Source organism: Salvelinus namaycush, chromosome 26 (genome assembly GCF_016432855.1).
Source record: "Salvelinus namaycush isolate Seneca chromosome 26, SaNama_1.0, whole genome shotgun sequence".
NCBI lineage: Eukaryota > Metazoa > Chordata > Actinopteri > Salmoniformes > Salmonidae > Salvelinus > Salvelinus namaycush.
Window position 1 is genome coordinate 2,615,935 of NC_052332.1, and position 24,859 is coordinate 2,640,793.

General features: G+C 44.4%; 2 pseudogenes; one reads left to right on the plus strand and one right to left on the minus strand.

Annotated features, from left to right (window-relative positions):
- Nucleotides 1-12,364, plus strand: part of LOC120021837 — a 45,324-nt pseudogene extending 32,960 nt beyond the window's left edge.
- A 131-nt stretch (nt 12,365-12,495) lies between these two features.
- LOC120021839 overlaps nt 12,496-24,859 on the minus strand; it is a 68,378-nt pseudogene continuing 56,014 nt past the window's right edge.

Genomic DNA, 24,859 nt, shown 5'->3' on the forward strand with positions numbered 1-24,859 from the left:
TTTCCCAATCAGAAGCCATGGATTACAGGCAACATCCACATCGAGCTAAAGGCTAGAGCTGCCGCTTTGAAGGAGTGGGAGACTTATCCGGACACTTATAAGAAATTCCGCTATGCCCTCAGACGAACAATCAAACAAGCAAACCGTTAATACAGGATGAAGATTGAAACCTACTACACAGACTCTGACACACGTCGGATGTGGCAGGGCTTAAACTATTACGGACTAAGGGAAACCCAGATGCGAGCTGCCCAGTGACGTGAGCCTACCAGACGAGCTAAATGCCTTTCATGCTCGCTTCAAGGCAAGCAACACTGAAGCATGCACGAGAGCACCAGCTGTTCTGGATAACTGTGTGATAACACTCTCGGTAGCCGATGTGAACAAAACCTTTAAACAGGTCAACATTCACAAAGCCGCTGGGCCAGACGGATTACCAGGACGTGTACTCAAACCAACTGTCAAGTGTCTTCACTGACATTTTCAACCTCTCCCTGACCGAGTCTGTAATACCTACATGTTTCAAGCAGACCACTTTAGTCCCTGTGCCCAAGGAAGCGAAGGTAACCTGCCTAAACGATTGCCGCCCCGTGGCACTCACGTTGGTAGCCATGAAGTGCTTTGATGTGCATGGCTCTCATCAAGAGCATCCTCCCGGACACCCTAGACCCACTCCAACTCGCAAACCGCCCCAACAGATCCACAGATGACGCAATCTCAATTGCACTTCACACCACCCTTTCTCACCTGGACAAAAGGAACACCTATGTGAGAATGCTGTTCATCGACTACAGCTCAGCGTTCAACACCATAGTGCGCACAAAGCTCATCACTAAGCTAAGGACACTTGGACTAAACATCTCCCTCTGCAACTGGATCCTGGACTTCCTGAAGGCCCGCTCCCAGGTGATACGTGTAGGCAACAATACGTCTGCCATGCTGATCCTCGACACTGGGGTCCCTTAGGGGTGTGTACTTAGTAACCTCCTGTATTCCCTGTTCACCCACAACTGCGTGGCCAAACACGACTCCAGCAGCATTAAGTTTGCTGACAACACAACAGTGGTAGGCCTGATCACCGACAACTATGAGACGGCCTATAGGCAGGAGGCCAGAGAACTGGCAGTGTGGTGCCAGGACAACAACCTCTCCCTCAATGTGAGCAAGACAAAGGAGCTGATCGTGGACTACAGGAAAAGGCGGGCCGAACAGGCCCCCGTTAAAATCGACGGGGCTGAAATGGAGCGGGTCGAGAGTTTCAAGTTCCTTGGTGTCCACATCACCAACGAACTATCATGGTCCAAACATACCAAGACAGTCGTGAAGAGGGCACGACAAAACCTTTTCCCCCTCAGGAGACTGAAATTGATTTCGCATGGGCCTCCAGATCCTCAAAAGGTTCTACAGCTGCACCATCGAGAGCATCCTGACCGGTTGCATCACTGCCTGGTATGGCAACTGCTCGGTATCTGACCGTAAGGCGCTATAGAGGGTAGTGCGAATAGCCCAGTACATCACTGGGGTCAATTTTCCTTCCATCCAGGACCTATATAATAGGCGGTGTCAGAGGAAAGCCCATAAAATTGATTCCAGTCATCCAAGTTTTAGGCTGTTTTCTCTGCTACCGCACGGCAAGCGGTACCGGAGCGCCAAGTCTAGGGCCAAAATGCTCCTCAACAGCTTCTACCCTCAAGCCATAAGACTGCTGAACAATTCATAAAAATCCCCACTGGATAATTTACATTGACACCCCACCTCTTGTACGCTGCTTCTACTCTGTGTTTGTTTGTTACCTATGCATAGTCACTTCACCCCCACCTACATGTACAGATTACCTCAACTAGCCTGTACCCCTGCACACTGACTCGGTACCGGTGCCCCCTGTATATAGCCTCGTTATTGTTATTCTTATTGTGTTACTTTTTATTTTAGCCTACTTGGTAAATATTTGAACTGCACTGTTGGTTAAGGGCTTGTAAGTAAGCATTTCACGGTAAAGTCTTCACTTATTGTATTCGGCGCATGTGGCAAATAAAGTTTGATTTGATTTGATAAATGACTTTAGGACCTGACTGCTGTTTTGGTGTGCTAAAACCACTCACACTGAGACAGGGTGTTCTCAATCATCCATCTGTTAACAAGTAGGCCTAAAATTGTTGTCATGCATTTGATTGCTTCTCTGAATTTTGAATACATTTCTCCAGTCCGGAGTCTGTACATTCTTAAATAAACCACTACACTGGGATGTATTGGGGCGTCAGGTAGCCTAGTGGTTAGAGCAATGGGCCGAGCTGAATAGGTAAAAATATGTTGTTCTGCCCGTGAGCAAGGCAGTTAACCCACTGTTCCCCAGGTGCCGAAGACATGGATGTCGATTAAGGTAGCCCCCCGTACCTCTCTGATTCAGATGGTTCGGTTAAATGCGGAAGACACATTTCAGTTGAAGGCATTCAGTTGTACAACTGACTATGTATCCCCCTTTCGCTATTGCATTCATTTGTATTTAGCGTATACGCTTTGTTGAATGTCAATGTAGCGATTGCAACTGCCCCAGAGTGACCCAGACTTCCTTTCCTGCAGCTATGAGTGCGACTGCGGGGACACAGGCTTCATGGGAGACCACTGTGAGGAGGACATCCCTGAGTGTGTGTCTGACCCGTGTCAGCACGGCGCCACCTGCCTGGAGGGAGTCAAAGAGTACACCTGCCTCTCCTGGCCGGGTATGTGCAACTTACCATTACCCACCACATTTGCAAAAATATTGGGGTCAAAAATGGTTAAAAAAAATAGAAAGAAAAAAAAGTGTTAATTTGAGGACAATATGTACAGTTGTAAATGTTGTCAGATGATGGGAGAGTAAAGGAGGGTGGCATTATAATGGTTTTATAGCAACAAGTACTGTGCAGTTTGTTTAGGCTTTGAGTGAACAGTATTACATTGTACTTACATTTTATTGGGTCTCCTATGTTACAAAGGGGTGAACTGTGAGATTGACATTGAGTGTGCTGAGCAGCCATGTGAGAATGACAGTGAGTGTATCGAGGTTTCCAACATATCCCACTGGGAGATGGACTGGGAGTTCAGCCTCGCTGATGCTGCCGGATGCCTGTGCCAGTGTCAGCATGGCTTCACAGGTGCAAATTTAACTTCATGATCTATTACACCGTTTGTTACCTTTTTAATTGTTTTTGCCATTTCTCACGGAGCAAGAATAATGTTGTTTGTGTTGTTTTTTTGTCCCTTGTCAGGAGAGAACTGTTCTGTGAACATTGATGAGTGAGTCTGAGCCCTGCCAGAATGGAGGCTCTTGTGCGGACCAGGTGAATGACTACACCTGTTTATGTCCAGAAGGATTTATGGGTAAGGTCTTCAACAAACTCTGTAATCTCTATATTCTTCTGTATGTCATTACAGTATGACAGTATCATCGCTTTTTACTGTTTTCATGGCTGGCATCTTAAATCAGACCCACAGACTGATTTGTAGATTCCCTTCTAGGTAGATCGATCTTCAAAAGTCTAAAAGAGTGCATTGCATTTGCAGGGGAAATTTGCAAAATCAACATTGATGAGTGCTAGAGCCAGCCGTGTTTGAACGATACCTGGTGCGTGCTATATCTGTCACTGCCCCGAGGCTGAGCCGCCCTGGGGTGGCCTCCACTGCAACATCCAACTCCTGGGCTGTGTGGAACATGAGTGCCAGAACAGCGCCAACTGCCTTCTCAGTGGACGCTAAGCTGGAGGTGGCCTTCTCTGGGCTGGTCAGCAACGGGGACTGGCTTGACACAGACGTGTATGTAAACGAAAAGGAAGGTCTGGTTCTGAACCTGAAAGGTCTGGGATGTGACAGTGAAGGGTGCACGGTGGAAGATGGTGGTTCCGATGGGCCACATTTCGCTCCCTCAGAGGCGTTTGGTCACGTCTACGCGGGGGGTGCCCCTGAAGAGTTGCTGGAGCACACAGCGAGCGGCCACGGGTTCGCCAGGTGTATGGAGGACCTGCTGATCGACTTCAAGGCCATCTTGCCTGAGAACCTTCCAAAGGAGCAGGCTCACGAGATTGAGCTGGGCTGTAGCAAGACAGAGTGGTGCGAACCCATCCCCTGCACAGGTCACGGCCACTGTGTGGACCTTATGGATTAGCCACCGCTGCGACTGCTACCGGAAACAGACAGATATAGGGAAGGAAATAACACAAGCAATTGGTTCCACGTGAGTCCAATGAGCGCGGATGCGTGTGACGGGGAAAGGCAGGTGTGTGTACTGAAGGTGGCTTGAGAGCGTAATGTTGGGGACTCTGGCGCCCCCGAGCGCCAGAGGGAGGAAGAGCCATGGTCACAGCTTCTCCGATGGTAAGCAACATTTACCTTGCACCAAAAGTAAATGTATTCTGAGGAAGACTTCATTCATTTAGAAATGTCCATCCAGACCGTTTTCTAATCAAATCAAACTTTTTTTGTCACATGCGCCGAAAACGACAAGTGTAGACCTTACCGTGAAATGCTTACTTACTAGCCCTTAACCAACAGTGCAGTTCAAGAAGAGTAAAGAAAATATTTACCAAATCAAATCACCTTCATAAACTAAAGTAAAACATTATAAAATCTAACACAATAAAATAACAATAACGAGGCTATATACAGGGGGTACCGGTACCGGGTCAGTGTGTGGGGGTACAGGTTAGTTGAGGTAATTTGTACATGTAGGTGGGGTAAAGTGACTATGCATAGATAATAAACAGCGAGAAGCAGCAGTGTACAAAACAAATGGAGGGGGGTGTGTCAATGTAAATAGTCCGGTTACCATATGATTAATTGTTCAGTCTTATGGCTTGGGGGTAGAAGCTGTTAAGGAGCCTTTTGGTCCTAGACTTGATGCTCCGGTACAGCTTGCCGTGCGGTAGCAGAGAAAATAGTCTATAACTTGGGTGACTGGAATCTCTGACAATTTTATGGGTTTTCCTCTGACACCGCCTAGTCTATAGATCCTGGATGGCAGGAAGCTTGGCCACAGTGATGTACTGGGCCGTACACACTACCCTCTGTAACGCCTTATGGCCAGATGCCGAGCAGTTGCCATACCAGGCGGTAATGCAACCGATCAGGATGCTCTCGATGGTGCAGCTTTAGAACTTTTAGGGGATCTGGGGACACATGCCAAATATTTTCAGTCTTCACGACTGTCTTAGTGTGTTTGGACCATGATAATTCATTGGTTCAACTCTCGACCCGCTCCACTCAGCCGCCTCGATGTTAATGGGGGCCTGTTCGGCCCGCCTTTTCCTGTAGTACACAATCAGCTCCTTTGTCTTGCTCACATTGAGGGAGAGGTTGTTGTCCTGGCACCACACTGCCAGTTCTCTGACCTCCTCCTTATAGGCCGTCTCATCGTTGTCGGTGATCACTGTTGTGTCGCCAGCGAACTTAATGATGGTGTTGGAGTCGTGTTCGGCAACTTAGTAGTGGGTGAACAAGGAGTACAGGAGGGGACTAAGTACATACCCCTTGAGGGGCCCCAGTGTTGAGGATCAGTGTGGCTGTCATGCCTGCTCCCGCTCTTCGTCCCTCTGGTGCTCGAGGGCGCCAGACTCCCCAAAATTACGCACTCAAGCCACCTTCAGTACACACACCTGCCTTTCCCTGTCACACGCATCAGCGCTCATTGGACTCACGTGGACTCAATTGCTTGTGTTATTTCCTTCCCTATATCTGTCTGTTTCCTAGCTCTGTTCCCTGCTTCGGGATTGTTTGTCATATGTCCTTGTTTATCCATGTGCTGGCGCTGTTGTGTTCTATGTCTGTTCCTGAATAAATGTTTGACTCCCCGTACCTGCTTCTCATCCCTGGTGTCAGGTCCTTGCAGTGGCAGACGTGTTGTTGCCTACCCTTGCTACCTGGGGGCGGCCTGTCAGGAAGTCCAGGATCCAGTTGCAGAGGGAGGTGTTTAGTCCCAGGGTCCTTAGCTTAGTCATGAGCTTCGTGGGCACTATGGTGTGTGGTGTCAGGAAAATAACCTCACACTCAACGTCAACAAAACAAAGGAGATGATTGTGGACTTCAGGAAACAGCAGAGGGAGCACCCTCCTATCCACATCGACGGGAAAGTAGTGGAGAGGGTAGTACGTTTTAAATTCCTCGGTGTACACATCACGGACAAACTGAATTGGTCCACCCACACAGACAGCGTTGTGAAGAAGGCGCAGCAGCGCCTCTTCAACCTCAGGAGGCTGAAGAAATTTGGCTTGTCACCAAAAGCACTCACAAACTTCTACAGATGCACAATCGAGAGCATCCTGTCGGGCTGTATCACCGCCTGGTACGGCAACTGCTCCGCCCACAACCGTAAGGCTCTCCAGAGGGTAGTGAGGTCTGCACAACGCATCACCGGGGGAAAACTACCTGCCCTCCAGGACACCTATACCACCCGATGACACAGGAAGGCCATAAAGATCATCAAGGACAACAACCACCCGAGCCACTGCCTGTTCACCCCGCTATCATCCAGAAGGCGAGGTCAGTACAGGTGCATCAAAGCAGGGACCGAGAGACTGAAAAACAGCTTCTATCTCAAGGCCATCAGACTGTTAAACAGCCACCACATTTAGTGGCCGCTGCCAACATACTGACTCAACTCCAGCCACTTTAATAATGGGAATTGATGGAAATGTATGTAAAAATGTATCACTAGCCACTTTAAAAACCTCTTGCCACTAGGGGGGTGCCATTTCGACATAGCACAAATTCGTAGCCAAATTAAACTGCCTCGTACTCAATTCTTGCTCGTACAATATGCATATTATTATTACTATTGGATAGAAAACACTCTCTAGTGTCTAAAACCGTTTGAATTATGTCTGTAAGTGAAACAGAACTCGACTTAGAGCAATTCTCCTATGAGGTTTTGAAATTGGTGAAATCTGCTTGCTGTTCCCAGATCTGTAGATAACCCTGACTGTCTTCTATTGGTTGAGATGCACTGCATACGCCTTCCCCTGGTTGTTAGCGAATAGGGAGAGTTGAAATGGAGTCTCTACGTAGTTCAGAAAGTTGATAAATTGATTGGAATCGAGGTGTCCACCCTTTTGGACCTTCGCGCTGACGCAGAGAGGGTCTTGGAATGTCTTTTTAGAAGCTCTGGTTTTAGAAACTAGATATATCCGGCTCTGTTTTTATTCGATATAGGCTTTAAAGACATCATAATCTTGTTATTTTAAACCGATTTATATCAGTTTATGTCAGTATATTGCGATTTTCGGGCATTTCATTTTCTGGCGTTGTAGGGAGTTGGGTATCTCTCTCTCGAATGCCATTCTGTACTGCTAATTGCAATGTCGAAGGAAACATTCTCCAACCCAGCAATGATTCTTTTGGCCAACGGACACCTTTCCCAAGATTCTGATGGGAGTTCAGCTAATAGTAAGTACTATTTATGCTGATAAATCGTTGTTCTGTTGAAAAAGTAAAATGTATAAGACGCCATTATTTTCCGTGTAGCGTTGCGCTATCGCACCCTGTATTGTACCCAGTATTGCGCAGTAAGGTTAATTTTAAAAATGTAATTCAGCGATTGCATTAAGAACTAATTTGTCTTTCAATTGCTGTCCACCCTGTATTTTTTTGTCAAGTTTATGATTATTTATTGATTAGACTAGGTGACTCTCCAAGATGGCGACCGTCATTTTTCTGGGCAGCTTGGCAACTTTTCTCATTGTATAAGCACGATATGTGCCGCTAAATATGCACATTTTCGAAAAAACTCTATATGCATTGTGTAATATGATGTTACAGGACTGTCATCTGAAGAATTCTGAGAAGGTTAGTGAAAATTAATATTTTTGGTGGTGAATACGTTATCGCTATGTTTGGCTGGAATCAATGCTGTTGTTTGGTTTGCTACTGTGCTAAGCTAATATAACGCTATATTGTGTTTTCGCTGTAAAACACTTAGAAAATCTGAAATATTGTCTGGATTCACAAGATCTGTGTCTTTCAATTGCTGTACGCTGTGTATTTTTAAGAAATGTTTTATGATGAGTAATTAGGTAATACACGTTGCTCTCTAGTTATTCTAGTCGAGTTGTGATGGTGGCTGCAATGGTAAACTATGATTTATACCTGAAATATGCACATTTTTCTAACAAAACCTATGCTATACAATAAATGTGTTATCAGACTGTCGTCTGATGAGGTTGTTTCTTGGTTAGTGGCTATTTATATCTTTATTTGGTCGAATTTGTGATAGCTACTGATGGAGTCAAAAACTGGTGGAGTAAAAAAAAAAGTGTCTTTTGCTAACGTGGTTAGCTAATAGATTTACATATTGTGTCTTCCCTGTAAAACATTTTAAAAATCAGAAATGATGGCTTGATTACCAAGATGTGTATCTTTCATCTGGTGTCTTGGACTTGTGATTTAATGATATTTAGATGCTACTATTTACTTGTGACGCTATGCTAGCTATGCTAGTCAGCTTTTTTACTGGTGGGGGTGGTGGGGGGTGCTCCCGGACCCGGGTTTCTGAGGAAGTAGAGGTTAAACAATGCCACTTAATATAATGTTTACATACCCTACATTACTCATCTCATATGTATATGTATATACTGTACTCTATATCATCTACTGCATCTTGCCATCTTTATGTAATACCTGTATCACTAGCCACTTTAAACTATGACACTTTATGTTTATATACCCTACATTACTCATCTCATATGTATATACTGTACTCTATACCATCTACTGCATCTTGCCTATGTCGTTCTGTACCATCACTCATTCATATATCTTTATGTACATATTCTTTATCCCTTTATACTTGTGTGTATAAGGTAGTAGTTGTGGAATTGTTAGGTTAGATTACTCGTTGGTTATTACTGCATTGTCGGAACTAGAAGCACAAGCATTTCGCTACACTCGCATTAACATCTGCTAACCATGTGTATGTGACAAATAAAATTTGATTTGAATCCATTTTTGGATTAACAATTGCTGTTGCATGTAAATAAGTTTGTATGCATGCTTAGGGTTTTATAGTGATATTTCTTTGTTTCTTTTGTTGCTATGATCACCGCCGGCTTTCGCATAGACTGTGGGCTGTCGCTTTGTGTGTGACTAGGGTGACAAGTAGTGTACTAGGGGAGTACTCTGCGATATTCTGCTGGCTGTCGGAAAAGCGCTTTAGGGTTTCTTCACACTTGCTTTCTTGCAAAAACCTTTTTATTTATTTTTGTGTATATCTGTCTTTGCATGAATGAGACAATTCCCACACACACAAAATGCATACTAGATAGGTTTAATAGTATATTATATATATAGTGAGTTTTTTTGTTGTCTAATGTCTAACCCGTCTGTTAACCCTCAGGTGTGACCAACGCTACCGTCGAGATCAACCCAGTGCAGCTCAGTGCAGAGGGTTCCCTGGGCTTGCCGCTGACCCAAGTGTACCTGGAGCGTCGCACCCACTCGGAGAAGGCTGTGCTGTTCTGAACCTCCCATGGGCCCAAGCTCCTGCTGGTGGGAATGCTGGACTCCTCGATCCGCGTTAAGATCCATGGGAGGCTGGAGGTGCTGACCTTGGAGGTGCTGACCTTGGAGGTGCTGACCTTCTCTGACGTGCGCCATGTGGCCGATGGCCGTCGGCACAGCTTGCACATATCCATGGCCGACCCGGACAGCGAGGCTTCCCACTGGGTCATCACCGTGGATGGCGTCACCGACGCCAGCAGCACCCCTGAGGAGGCGGGTGCCCTGCACTTCCTCAACGAGGTAGGGGCAGAGGTTGCTATCGCCGAGAGCTTCTCGGGCTGCCTGGGCGCCATGCGAGTCGGTGGGGTCTATCTACTATTCGTGGATGCCCAGCCCGCCCGCTTCCACAGAGCAGGCGACAAGGATATCCAAACGTATTGTACGAGTGCTGATGTATGCCATTCGGACCCCTGCCGGAACGGAGCTTCGTGCAAGGATCTCTTTAACAAGTTTGACTGCGTATACAAGCCGGGTTGGGAGGGAGAGCAGTGCGAGGTGGACACAGATGAGTGCGTGTCCGGGCCCTGCGTCTACTGCATCTGCACTGATGAGTTGGCAGGTTTCAAGTGCGCATGTGACCCGGGGTTCGGGGGTGATACCTGCGAGGAGGACCTGAATGAGTGCGAGGAACACAGCTGTGAAAACGGGGGAACCTGTGTGGATGGGGTGAACAACTATATCTGTGAGTGCACAGATGACTTTTCCGGCCCACTCTGCCAGTGAGTAGCCTCTCTCTTTATGCCAAACAATTAGTGTCACAGTAAGTGGTCAGGGACCATTGTCATGTGGAATAATAGATTCTCAGGACATTTGTATCTAGCTAGCACATATTTAGGTTTTATACCAAGTTTTATATTGAGTTGCTTAACCTATCATATCAAATACAGCATACCTAATGGAAGTGACAAACAGATATTATAAATATAAGTTGCATGAATAGATATTTTTTGATGAACAGGAACCCTTCACTCGAACACCTATTGTGGACATTGGGTCGTTTTCAAGGCTTTGAGTCACCATTGTGAAGAGGGTGTAATTCTGTACATTACCCACAGGTGTACCTACCCGCCATTGATGTGCGAAGAGGATGTTCAGTGTGAAAATGGAATCTGCCATGACGGGCTGTGGGGGGGGGGCAAATGTTTCTGTGTGCCCGGTTTCGCAGGGGAGAGGTAAAGTTCTCGAAGCTCCTCTCAATAGAGTGCAACATTTTTTTTATATGCACAAAATAACACAGCTGTTCACAAATCAGCCATTACAGTGTACCCCAGTTTGGGGAACACTGCTTGGTATGGTACCGTAGGGATGGATACCAGAATATATATATAATTATTGGCACCTTTGATAAAGATTAGCAAAAAAGACTATAAAATAAATAATACAAATACTGAGCTATATTGTATGCTCAAAATAATGGGGAAATCATATTATTTTATACTAATACAATTGCTTAGAGAAAGACATAAAAAACATTTTTTTAATTCTTCCCAATTTAATGGGATCCAATTGGTAGTTACAGTCTTGTCTCATCGCTGCAGCTCCCGTACGGACTCGGGAGAGGCGAAGGTCGAGAGCCGTGCGTCCTCCGAAACCCAACCAAGCCGCACTGCTTCTTGACACAATGCCCACTTAACCCAGAAGCCAGCCGCACCAATGTGTCGGAGAAAACGTTGTACACCTGGCGACCTTGTCAGTGTGCACTGCGCCCGGCCCGCCACAGGAGTTGCTAGTGCTCGATGGGACAAGGACATCCCTGCCGGCCAAACCCTCCCCTAACCCAGACGACGCTGGGCCAATTGTGTGCCGCCCCATGGGTCTCCCAGTCGCGGCCGGCTGCGACAGAGCCTGGACTCGGACCCAGAATATCTAGTGGCACAGCTAGCATAAAAAAATCAAAAAAGATAGGGGTTAAAATTATTGGCACCCTTTCCTTGTGAGGATAACAACACTGACACTTTTTCTAAAATGTTTTATGAGGTTGGAGAACACATTGGGAGGGATCCTAGACCATTCCTCCATACAGAATCTTTCCAGATCAGAATAAAATAATTTCCCAACAATATACAAAAGGTATTTGAATAATTTATTTTATACAGTAATTTACGCTCATTTTTATCAAGGGTGTCAATCATTTCAGACCCCACTGTATATCATGCTTGTTCTGTCTAGACTTTAAAATGTCCTCATTGTGTTTTCCTCCTCAGGCGTGAAACGGAGATAAATGAGTGTGAGTCTAACCCCTGTCGGAATGGTGGATCCTGTATCGATCAACTCAATAGGTTCTGGTGTGTGTGCCTACCTGGCTATAGCGGCCCATTCTGCCATACAAAAGTAAGAACTATTGACTTCTTCATTCTTCTCCTCCTCTTCCAAGTAATTTTGCATTTATCGTCTATGTATACACCAAAAAAAATTTATTTAATTATTAGTAAACATTTCTAAGTATTATTGTCTTTCCAATACATTTATAGTTATTCATACAAATCTATGGATTTATATTGGTTTATTCATGAAGACTAATATGACATGTAATATATATTTTTAGCATTACAGTAATTTTAGAATTAGTCACTCATCACTGACATTTCTCCCTTGGTTCCTTGCTTGTTTCCTCCTTGCAGAAACAGCTCCAGAAAGAGCGGGTGCCGTGGCTGGTGATAGCCATCCCCCTGGTGTGCCTTGGTGCTCTGCTGGCAGTCATCGCCTCACCTTGATGGTGTTCACAGCCCGCAAGAAGCCCCAGTCGGAGAGAGCCTACAGCCCCAGCGCTCAGGAGGTGGCCGGGGCGCGCCTGGAAATGGACAGCATGCTTAAGGTCCCCACCGAGGAGCGACTCATCTGATCAGTCTAGATCTGATCCAAGAACTGTGCTCGGGACATGTGGCTAGGCTGCGTCACACAAAAAGCTGCAAAAGCTCATCTGAGAGCACAGCACTGCTGGCAGGTGCGCAAGACTCACTGAGACAATAGACTCTATAGTCGGTCTAGCTCGCTGGAGGGAGATACAGGGGGAGACGACATGAGCTGCTGCCCCCTGCTGGATGGATATGTTACTGGCCCAGTGGTGCCGTGTTTTTGTGTTTTGTTTGCCCTAATCTTATGTGTGAGTAGTTTGGAGGATCTTGGGGAGGGAGTAGAGGTTGGAGTAGTGGGGGTGGGCAGTGCGGGGTGGTTGGTAAAGAATTGAGTTGGATGTCTGAAGGAGCATCCCGGTTGGTGGTGGGGGCGTTCCAAAGTCATTGAACGACTGGGCGGGAAGTCAAAGGTCCAAGGACAACCTTTGGTCTCCGATAGACTGAGAGGAGGCTCCAGTGTAACACCGGCATATGCCATTCGATCGAGCGTTGAAGATGGACTGGATGGACTTTTCTTTTTTTAAGAAATACATGAACAGTGGGCAGCCACTACCCCCACCAATACTACAGCCTTGCACTTTTTGGTTCATGTTTTGATAAACATTTTTACTCTAGGTAGGGCAACAATCTGAATGCAAACATCAAATCTCAGCAAGACCAATTGAAGAATAACAGGCATGAGTTCCATCAAATCTCTAGGGAAAAGCAATGTGATACAAGTATGAACTATAAACAGAAAATACTACTGTACATATTTCTTTGTTCTTTTAACTACTGAGGAAAAGGTAAACATTTGTATTTCATTGATCACACATGAATGTTAATTGATATGACTAGTTATTTGCTGGGTTGTTCGAAATCTGCATTAGTTTACACTGTTTTGGCATTCCAGCCTCAATGACGCTGGCCGTTTCAAATATTGATACTGTTCATAGAAGGTTTCGCATAAAAAGCATTCAAAATATCCAACAAAGACAGCACCGGAGAGGATTCTACACAAACATAACCTTTGGTTAATTGAGATAAGTCAATTAACCAAGTACTATAATGAAGCAAATGCATTATCATTGGTAGGAGTGCAGCGTACAGGGGTGACCATTCAAATGGGGCGGAGAAGAGAACGTTTTCGGGGAAGCCAGTGATGGAGTCGTCATGCTGCAGCTCGTCGCCTGAGGAGTCCTCGGACAGAAAGACTGTGTAGTGACGTGGGACGGACACAACTGGGGGAGGTAGATAAGTAGAGAGAGAGAGAGAAATAGAATGACAGAGAGAAAAGGAAGGAGAGGAGGAGAGATCCCATATCACACACAGATCAGAGAGAGAGGAGGGGGAGAAGGAAAGTCAGACACATCGGAAGAAAGTTGTAGCTGGATCATTTTCAGATGATTTTGTCTGATATTTGATCTTTAAAAAATCATCATTGTTAATTTATGTATGTACGACTGATATATATGGAGTAGAATAGTATACTGATCAAACAATTACTTTGTTTTTCATTGAGGTGAGAGATGATTGAATAAGAGGAAAGGAGAGATTGTTTCAGAAAGGCCACGCTCAGTCTTAGCTGGTGACAAATTTTTCTTCATTGATAAATACTGAACAATACAACAACTTATTTGCAGTCTGGAGCTCTACTTAGGCCACAAGAGGGCATCAAACATCTGTAGATTTAGCAAAATCCCTCCAGCTCTATATTGTCCTTGTCGTCGTTCAGCCACAACTCGGTGAAACATAGGATATTACAGGTCTTAATGTCCAGTTGGTAGGATAATCGTAATCTTAGGTCATCCATTTAATTTTGCAATGATTGCATGTTAGCAAGGAGAATGGAAGGCATTGGGAGTTTACTCGCTCGCCTACGGATTCTCAAAAGACAGCCTGATATGCGTCCTCTTTTCTTCACAAATGACGTGGATCTGGGTCTGTTCCCGAGAGAGCAGTATATCTTTCTCGTCAGACTCATTAAAGGAAAAAGCTTCTTCCAGTCCGTGGTGAGTAATGCCAGTTATGATGTTCAGAAGTTATTTTCGGTCATAATAGACGGTAGCAGCAACATTATGTACAAAATACGTAAAAAAATAAGTTACAAACAACGCAAAAAAACTAACAAAATAGCACAATTGATTACGGGCATGTAAAACGTCAGCCATCCTCTTCGGCACCATTTACGGAGAGAATACCTACACTGTTTGTATTTGGCCATTTTCCCAGTCACCTTGCCATGGTTAAATGCGATGGTTCGCGCTTTCAGTTTTGTGCGAATGCTTCCATATATCCTTGGTTTCTAGTTTGGGTAGGTTTTAATAGTCACAGTGGGTACAACATCTCCTATACACTTCCCGATAAACTCAGTCACCGTAGCAGCATATGCGTTGATATTATTCTCGGAGGCTACCCGGAACATATCCCAGTCCGTGTGATCAAAACAATCTTGAAGAATGGATTCTGATTGGTCAGACCAGCGTTAAATAGTCCTTAGCACGGGTACTTCCTGTTTGAGCTTCTGCCCCTAGGATGGGAGGAGCAAAATGGAGTCGTGATCAGATTTACCGAAAGGAGGGTGGGGGAGGGCCTTGTAGGGATCCCGGAAGTTGGAGTAGCAGTGGTCAAGTGTTTTAGCAGTGCGAATTCTACAGTCAATGTGTTGATAACATTTTGGCATTCTTGTCCTCAAATTTGCTTTGTTAAAAGCCCCAGCTACGATAAATGCGGCCTCAGGATATGTGGTTTCCAGTTTGCATAAATTCCAGTGAAGTTTTTTTGAGGGCCATCATGGTATTAGCTTGAGGGGGGATATACATGACTGTGACTATAACCAAAAATAATTATCTTGGGAGGCAATATGGTCGGCTTTTGATTGTGAGGTATTCTAGGTCGGGTGAACAAATGGACTTGAGTTCCTGTATGTTATCACAATCACACCATGAGTTGTTAATCATGAAACATACACCCCCACCCTTCTTCTTCCAGGAGAGTTATCTATTCCTGTCTGTGCGATGTATTTTACAATTGCTGATGTCTTTCTGGAAAGAAATCCTTGCCCTGAGCTTGTCAACTTTAATATCCAGATACTGAACATTAATATAAGCGAGTAATATACTTCAAAGCGGTGGATGGTGTGCGCGCCTCCTAGTACCTCTCCGAGTACCTCTCCTTCGCCAGCGTTGTTTTGGTTCAGCCTCTGGAATCAGTTCAATTGCCCTGGGGGGTACGAACAAAGGATCTGATTCGGGAAAGTCATTTTCCTGGTTGTAATGCTGGTAGTGCTGGTGAGTTACCGCCACTCTGATATCCAATAGTTCTTCCCGGCTGTATGTAATAACACAAAACATTTTCTGGGCTAATAATGTAAGACATAACACAATAAAAAACGAAATACTGCAAAGTTTCCTAAGAGCATCTTTCGCCAAAAGGTATCCAAGTTATCTATGAAAGTTATGCCAAAAGAGTTACAGTAGTCTTTTAGCCAGATGTGTACTGCCAGTAGCCTGCTGAATCTTTTGCAGCCGTGGCCCAGCGATGGTACAGCGCCTGAATTAATCGGTTGCTTTTTAGAGTCTTTCAGAGCTAGAATCAGTTTGTCGGTCCTGTTCCATTTTCCACAGGCGGAGGAGACTTCCCCGGTGAGAGGTCCCTGTGAAACACTGGTCAGTCAGTCAAAGAGTGGTGACATGGCTGTGATACTCTTAGCATATAGGAACGACGTCCAGCCTGAGGTGTAGAGAAGGAGAAGGTAGGCGGCCGTGGTTTCACCAGCAAATTGTGCAACACCGAGATTTGCTTGCTTAGGGTAGACAGCTCGGTCCTATAGTTCTCCGCAAATCGGCAGTTGTTGCATTGAAAATCTGGTCGTCCAGTGTCCCGGAAAAGAGCAAGCATAGTAAACACAACTCCTACAACGCAGGAAGCAGTCATCTCTTCCTCATGAGAAGAGGCAGTCCCAAATCGAGAAAATCCAAACAGCTATCTTAGTTAGCTTGGTGGCTACCAGCTTAGCTAGCAGCTCATAGCAAGCTAGCCAACGTTAGAGGCTTTGTCAAGCAGGCTTCAAACTGTCAGTTTGTGGGATTTCTGGGACACGAAATAGTGGTGCTACCTGATAAAAGCTAATGTATTTACAGAATCCGTGCAAAAACAAGTGCAGTATTTATACTCAAACTTAGTCAAAAACAACAAACCGAGTAGCCGAGTGTTTCCAGCATTCAGCTGCACACTCTGATGAGCAAGATATAGGCCTATCCACCGCTGATATTGCATTATAGGACATAAAAATGTGAATATGTTTGGAGCAGCGCATCTTTGGTATCCGGACAAGAGGCGCTCTTTGGAAATGGGAATTGATACAAGCAAAATGGAGTATGCAGGCCTATGTGAATTTTGAATAACGCCAAAGCATGGCAGCAAAAGCCTCACGAGGAGACCATTTAGAAACATTTTATGGATAGGTTACATGGCTAATGCATGGCCAGGATAATAAAGACACCCAACGCAATGCTGTTGAAACAGCTTTCGTTATAGTAGGTTAAGGGTTGCCTACTGGGGGCTAAGTTTTTAATCAAATAAAAAGGAAAACAAGCATTTGTTACAGGAAAATAACAAATGTTTTATAAATACTATGGTCACTGGCATCATCTCATCTCTCATTCCACGATGGACATGTAGGGGTTTTTACGCACATCCAAAGTATTAACAGGAGCTGGCTAAAATAATATACAATACATAGATATAAAGGGGCTCGGCTCACTGATTTGCTGCTTCTTAATTTGATCTTATAATAAAGATTTATTTCAAAGCGATCCCACGAGCTAAACCCTTTAAATCAGATCAACAGGTGTAGACTTTACAGTGAAATGCTTACTTACAAGCCCTTATCCAACAATGTTTTAAGAAGTTAAGAATACCAAAAGTGCTATGTAAAAAAATAGATAAGTAAAAAATTGTCTTGGCTACTTGGCAAATGCATTGGGCAGGACAAAAAAACAGCCTTCATTATGGAGAGGGGAGGCTATGCTTGGTTTCTAATCAGATTAAACAAAATCGGAAATTGTTCCATGTGCATATGGGCACTGTGCGTGATGGTTGGATAGACTGCCCTTTCGCTGTCAAAATTCATGCCATAACCAACAGTGTTACATCTACGACCTTCTTTTGGTGAGTCTTAAATCATCCTATTTGCTCTGAATGAAATGTTCACTTTTGCGCTAGTTTTTAACCCTTTACACTCATGGGAATTGGCCTATATGGATAGGGCTACATTGTCACGTTCCTGACCGGTTTTCTGTTATTTTGTATGTGTTTGACGGTCAGGGCGTGAGTTTGGGTGGGTAGTCTATGTTATGTGTTTCTATGTTTGTTAAAGGGTGACCTGATATGGTTCTCAATTAGAGGCAGGTGGTTTTCATTTCCTCTGATTGAGAGCCATATTAAGGTAGGTGTTTTCACATTGTTTGTTGTGGGTGGTTGTCTCCTGTGTCTGTGTATGTTGCGCCACACGGGACTGTTTCGGTTTGTTTGTTCGTTCGTTTGTTTTGTGTAGTCTGTTTTTCCTGTTCGTGCGTTCTTCGTTACATGTAAGTTCTTACGTTCAGGTCAGTCTACATTCGTTTTGTTATTTTGTTTAGTATCAAGTATAGTTCGTTTTTTGTCTTGTTTAAATAAATCATGTCAAACTACCACGCTGCATATTGGTCATCTGATCCGTCTCGCCTCTCCTCGTCCGAGGAGGAGGAAGAGCTAGAGAATCGTTACATACATTTGAATGTTTCTTATGAACATGAAACATGAAAAGCATATGCATAAGCATGGTAGCAATTGAAATGGAACAGAAAATTATTAGACCAAATTTTAGGAGGCAAAAGTTCACCTCTCCAAAGTGTATACAGTTCCTAAGTCATTTTAATGGACTTTTATGACTCAGAAGAGTCGCTCTGGATAAAACCCTGCATTCCCGCCATCACACAATTACTGTTGTTGTTAACGCAATCCAAAAACAGGTCAGGTGGGCATCATCTGAAAGCTTGTTCTATTGCCAACATGACTAACTAAGTTATAAAATATGATCATACAGTGTTAGATATTCACAAGGCAATTCAAAGAAACAGATTGTAATTTTGGTCTGCGTGGAAAGGAGTGCATTCAGGTGCGTGTTCCACTGCAAATGTTCTTCACGATAGACAAACATAGGCTCATTCCGTTCAGAACAAACCAGGGTATGACGCCATGTCATCTTGTAACTGTACATCAAACATAGTGATCATAAACGTTGATACTGTATATGAATTTGTTTTATGATATGGAAATGTGAAGTTCACATTTGGACAGGTGTTTGGCTTGCTTGCATGACATCAAAGTGGTATTTATTATAATCCTCAACGTCTCATCTTTCAAAATACATTGAGTCCTCTTAATTTACAGCATTTCCCTCACTCAGACAACAAAACATTTGAAAACGTTGCCTAAATTAGCGGGAGGGGTGGGGCAATTTCTTGCTCAGTGCAGTGCTCAAGTTCAGTATGTCTGTCAGTCAAAACCCATACAGTGCTGTAAAACGCAGAGCCTGAGCTCTTAGGTAATTTATCAATGCCCAAATCTGCTATTTTCATCCCGTATACGGGTACGAGTGTAAAGGGCTATGGACACACCTCAATATTGCCACCTCTCCCACCTCAATGCAAGCGAGCTGATGTTAAGACAGTAAATTGGCAAACCCGGTGCCAGGGGTGAAAAATGACAAGAGCCCTAGTTTTTACATGACGAAATTGCCAACCAACATTTCACACTTGCGCCGCCTTAGCACCAGTCAAAAATAAAGCCCAGAGTCTGCCTGAGTATGTAGAGTCTATGGGTCTTCGATCAAGCACGGACCACAGCAACAAAACCTTTCTCATCATATACTGTACATATGATACAACCAAATATAAGCATTCCCACATCTTTTCAATAACACACGAACATTGTTGCAGCACCACTAATCTAGTGGCCAAGCACAGCCTTAAATCTCAATGAATATTTGATTGACCCTTTCTCCCTGTTACATCACAAACATACCGGTATACTAGATTAACGGAAACACAGAAAACCCCGAGATTAAATTAGTGAGAGTAAGGAATACAAATTACTGTCAAACTTGCAGAATTGGCTAACTCAGAATGGTTAGTTTCATGCTACGCTACTCCTCAGGAGACTGTGGTAATGGTTAACTCAAAGTAATTTTCTTCATGCTACACTACTCCTCAGGAGCGCTGATGAGTACCAACATAAATACTGGACTTCCAGTGATATCATGGAGTCAAAAGTTTGGACAGACCTACTCATTCAAGGGTATTTCTTTATTTGTACTCTTTTCTACACTGTAGAATAGTAGTGAAGACATCAAAACTATGAAATAACACATATGGAATCATGAAGTAACCAAAAAAGAGTTAAACAAATCAAAATATATTTTATATTTGAGATTCTTCAAAGTAGCCACATTTTGCCTTGATGACAGCTTTGCACACTCTTGGCATTCTCTAAACAAGCATCACCTAGGAATGCTTTTCCAACATTCTTGACGGAGTTCCCACATATGCTGAGCACGTGTTGGGTGCTTTTCCTTCACTCTGCCATCAAACTCATCCCAAACCATCTCAAATCGGATTGACGTTGGGTGATTGTGGAGGCCATGTCATCTGATGCAGCACTCCACCACTCTCCTTCTTGGTCAAATAGCCCTTACACAGCCTGGAGGTGTGTTGGGTCATTGTCCTGTTGAAAAACAAATGATAGTCCCACTAAGCGCAAACCAGATGGGATGGCGTACGAATGCAGAATGCCGTGGTAGACATGCTGGTTAAGTGTGCCTTGATTTCTAAATAAATCACAGACAGTGTCACCAGCAAAGAACCCCCACACCATCACACCTCCTCCTTCATGCCTCACGGTGGGAACTACACATGCGGATATCATTTGTTCACCTACTCTGCGTCTCACAAAGACACGGCGGTAGTAACCAAACATTTTAAATTTGGACTCACCAGACCAAATGACAGATTTCCACCGGTCTAATGTCCGTAGTTCGTGTTTCTTGGCCCAAGCAAGTCTCTTATTATTGGGGGTTTCATTGCATCAATTCGACCATGAAGGCCTGATTCATGCAGTGTGCTGCAATTTCTGAGGCTGGTCACTTTAATGAACTTATACTCTGCAGCAGAAGTAACTCTGGGTCTTCCTTTCCTGTGGCGGTCCTCATGAGAGCTAGTTTCATCATAGTGCTTGATGGTTTTTGCGACTGCACTCGAAGAAACTTTCAAAGTTCTTGACATTTTCGGGATTGACTGAGCATCATGTCTTAAAGTAGTGATAGACTGTTGTTTCTCCTTGCTTGTTTGAGCTGTTCTTCCCATAATATGGACTTGGTCTTTTACCAAATAAGGCTATCTTCTGTATACCACCCCTACCTTGTCACAACACAACAGATTGTCTCAAACACATTAAGAAGGAAAGAAATTCCACAAATTGACAAGGGACACCTTTTAATTGAAATGCATTCCAGGTGTCTAACTCATGAAGCTTGTTGAGAGAATGCCAAGAGTGTGCAAAGCTGTCATCAACGCAAAATGTGGCTACTTTGAAGAATCTCAAATATAAAATATATTTTGATTTGTTTAACACTTTTTTGGTTACTACATGATTCCATATGTGTTATTTCATAGTTTTGATGTCTTCACTATTACTCTACAATGTAGAAAATAGTCAAAACAAAGAAAAACCCCGGAATGAGTAGGTGTGTCCAAACTTTTGACTGGTATTGTATATATTTTAGATTACTGCAGGGGTTTGAGCAAAAGCCTGCACACCCAGTATATATCCAGGAATGGAGTCGGGGAACCCTGTCCTAATACAAACTAAAACAGTGTGTTATAATTGGAGAGCTCTAGTATAGGAGTTGGTGAGACTGTAGCTTAAGTTGAACTCAGTGATGATGATGATTAGTGTTTTCAGTGTGTGTATTATGTAGCTAGGTGGTCTTACTGTTCAGGGCTGCTCTCCAGGCCCACGTTGCTGCGAGGTCTCTTGGCCACCAGTAGCCTGGATGGACGGGCCTGTGGGAATATCCAAAAGAAATATCACAAACACGTAAAAAATCTAACAACCTATTCTCATCCAGCCTGAGGCAAGCACAAAAACCTTGTGCACATATGTTAGTCCATATGCACGTTCATATGCATAAACATTGGCCCGTATGTCAATATCAGTTGGGAGACAGATAAAAAGTCATTCACACACAGAATATAGTGATCTAACACCAAAGACATTCCACAAAAACGTAGTAAACCGTAAACACTAAAACTTTGATGGGGGAGGACGTGTCATGACATGACACAACCCTACAGCTACCACCTGAGACCAGTTGGGGTCAGCGGAGTTCATGGGCTTGAGTGAGGGGCCAGAGGTAGAAGGTAATCTGATATTTCTAGCTGCCCATACCCAGGGGGGTCAAACTCAGTGGGAGGAGGTAGGTAGGGGGAGAATTACAGGGGTAATTAAAGGGAGGTAGGTGTGTGGCCATCAGCTGGCCCTATTAAGAGTCTGGGGAACAATAGCAAGGAAGAGAGTGAGGAGAGGAAAAGGGGAGGACAGGAAGGGAGGGCAGTGAGAAGTGAAAGGCTTGTTTAATTAATCCTGAGCATGGGGAGTCATGGAGGGGAGTTGGTGTGTGTGTGTGTGTTCGTGTGTGTGTGTGTGTGTGTGTGTGTGTGTATATGTATCAGGGGGAGCTAGCTTGTTCGTCATTGCACCACAAATGATGTCCCCTTTTCTTAAAGGTCCTTAGAACTAGGAGTGAACACTCCATTGTGGAGTGAATACACACCACCACAACTGATTGGTTAATATGATGTGCTTCACTGTGGAAGCTCTAAGACTTACATTTTGGCGTATTAAACAACATACTGAATGTGTCTTTCTAATCAATACCTCACATCCCTCCTATATAGAAGCATGTAGGGGCTCCTGAGTGGCGCAGCGGTCTAAAGCACTGCATCTCAGTGCTAGAGGCGTCACTACAGACCCTGTATCACAACCGCCCGTGATTGGGAGTCCCATAGGGCGGTGCATAATTGGCCCAGCGTCGTCCGGGTTAGGGTTTGGCCGGGGTAGGCCGTCAATGTATATAAGAGACAATAACCATTTTTTCTAAACTGACTTGCCTAGTTAAATAAAAGGTTAAAACAAATATACACTGCTCAAAAAAATAAAGGGAACACTTAAACAACACAATGTAACTCCAAGTCAATCACACTTCTGTGAAATCAAACTGTCCACTTAGGAAGCAACACTGATTGACAATAAATTTCACATGCTGTTGTGCAAATGGAATAGACAAAAGGTGGAAATTAAAGGCAATTAGCAAGACACCCCCAATAAAGGAGTGGTTCTGCAGGTGGTGACCACAGACCACTTCTCAGTTCCTATGCTTCCTGGCTGATGTTTTGGTCACTTTTGAATGCTGGTGGTGCTCTCACTCTAGTGGTAGCATGAGACGGAGTCTACAACCCACACAAGTGGCTCACGTAGTGCAGCTCATCCAGGATGGCACATCAATGCGAGCTGTGGCAAGAAGGTTTGCTGTGTCTGTCAGCGTAGTGTCCAGAGCATGGAGGCGCTACCAGGAGACAGGCCAGTACATCAGGAGACGTGGAGGAGGCCGTAGGAGGGCAACAACCCAGCAGCAGGACCGCTACCTCCGCCTTTGTGCAAGGAGGTGCACTGCCAGAGCCCTGCAAAATGACCTCCAGCAGGCCACAAATGTCTAAGTCTGAATTTGTCGTGCAAGGTGACCTAAACTGGGACATGCTTAAACCACCTGACCAAGTTCTAAAGCAATGCGACTCCCCAAATATTTCTCCGATTATTACCAAACACCCAGAAAAGACTACTCTCCTAGATGTTATCCTCACAAATAATCCTGTTAGGTACCAGTCTGGTGTTTTCTGTAATGACCTTAGTGATCACTGTTTTACAGCCTGTCACGGTTTTCTAAAGTTGAACCCAGAAGCAGACCAGGACAAGGAGAGTAAGACGAAGGTGAGTATTTATTTACAAGTTTGAATGTAGTGATAGAAAAATCCAGGTGACGGAGCGGGCAGCGGAGGTGAGTTGATGGGATTGAATAGGCAGATCCAATGAAGTAACTGAAGTCACCGACGACCAGGTAGGGATGAGATGAGTGTTCCGGGTGAATGACTGTAGACAGAAAAAACGGAGGTGAGTTCAAGGCAAGCAAAACGTACAAAACAACAAAACAAACTCTATCAAACTGGAGGCTGATACACTGGCACAACATACTGTTCATGGCTAACGATCCGGCAGGGAATGGATGTCAGGTCAGTGCTTATGAAGTGGAGGGGTGATGATCAGGACCAGGTGTGCAGATAGCGAATTGGAAACAGGTGCGGTAAATCAGAGATCTCCCAACCAGCTACGTCGCCCGGCAACCAGACAGGGTGCGTTCCAGGACACCGGAAAAAACACTCCAGGACAGAACACAGGCAAAAACAGACTCAGGAAGCGGGATTCGTGACACAGCCTGTGTTCGTAATGGCTCCTCAGTGAAACGACGTGTCCTGATTTGTCAAAGACGCTTGCTAAAAAATTTTAATGAGCAAGCCTTCCTTCATGACCTGGCCTCTGTAAATTGGTATAGAATCAGCTTGATCCCCCCCCTGTCGAAGACGCTTGGACCTTCTTTTGGGATATTTTCAGTGGTATTATTAACAAACAACCCCCATAAAGAAAATTAGAATTAAAAACAGGTTCAACCCCTGGTTTGACCGTGATCTTGGAGAGTTACTCCACCTAAAGAATTGCATTTGACGTAAGGCTCGGCACACGCATAATCAGGCAAATGAGAAATACGTGCACTCAGGCTATCCGGAAGGCCAAAGTAAGTTACTTTAAGGAGCAATTCCTCTCTGTGGGTCTAACCCCAAGAAGTTCTGGAAAACGGTTAAAGACCTGGAGAATAAACCCTCCTCCTCACATCTGCCCATGTCCCTTAATGTTGATGATGTGGTTGTTAATGACAAGAAGGACATGGCTAAGCTCTTTAATCACCACTTCATTAAGTCAGGATTCCTATTTGACTCAGCCATGCCTCCTTGCCCGTCCAACATTTCCTCATCTCCCACCCCTTCTAATGCGACTAGCCCTGATGCTCATCCCTCTTTTTCCCCTGTCCCGCTACAAAGTTTCTCCCTGCAGGCTGTCACTGAGTCCAAGGTGCTAAAGGAGCTCCTTAACTTCTTATGGCTGGGGGCAGTATTGAGTAGCTTGGATGAATAAGGTGCACAGAGTAAACTGCCTGCTACTCAGGCCCAGAAGCTAAGATATGCATATTATTAGTAGATTTGGATAGAAAACACTCTGAAGTTTCTAAAACTGTTTGAATGATGTCTGTGAGTATAACAGAACTTATATGGCAGGTAAAAACCTGAGAAAAA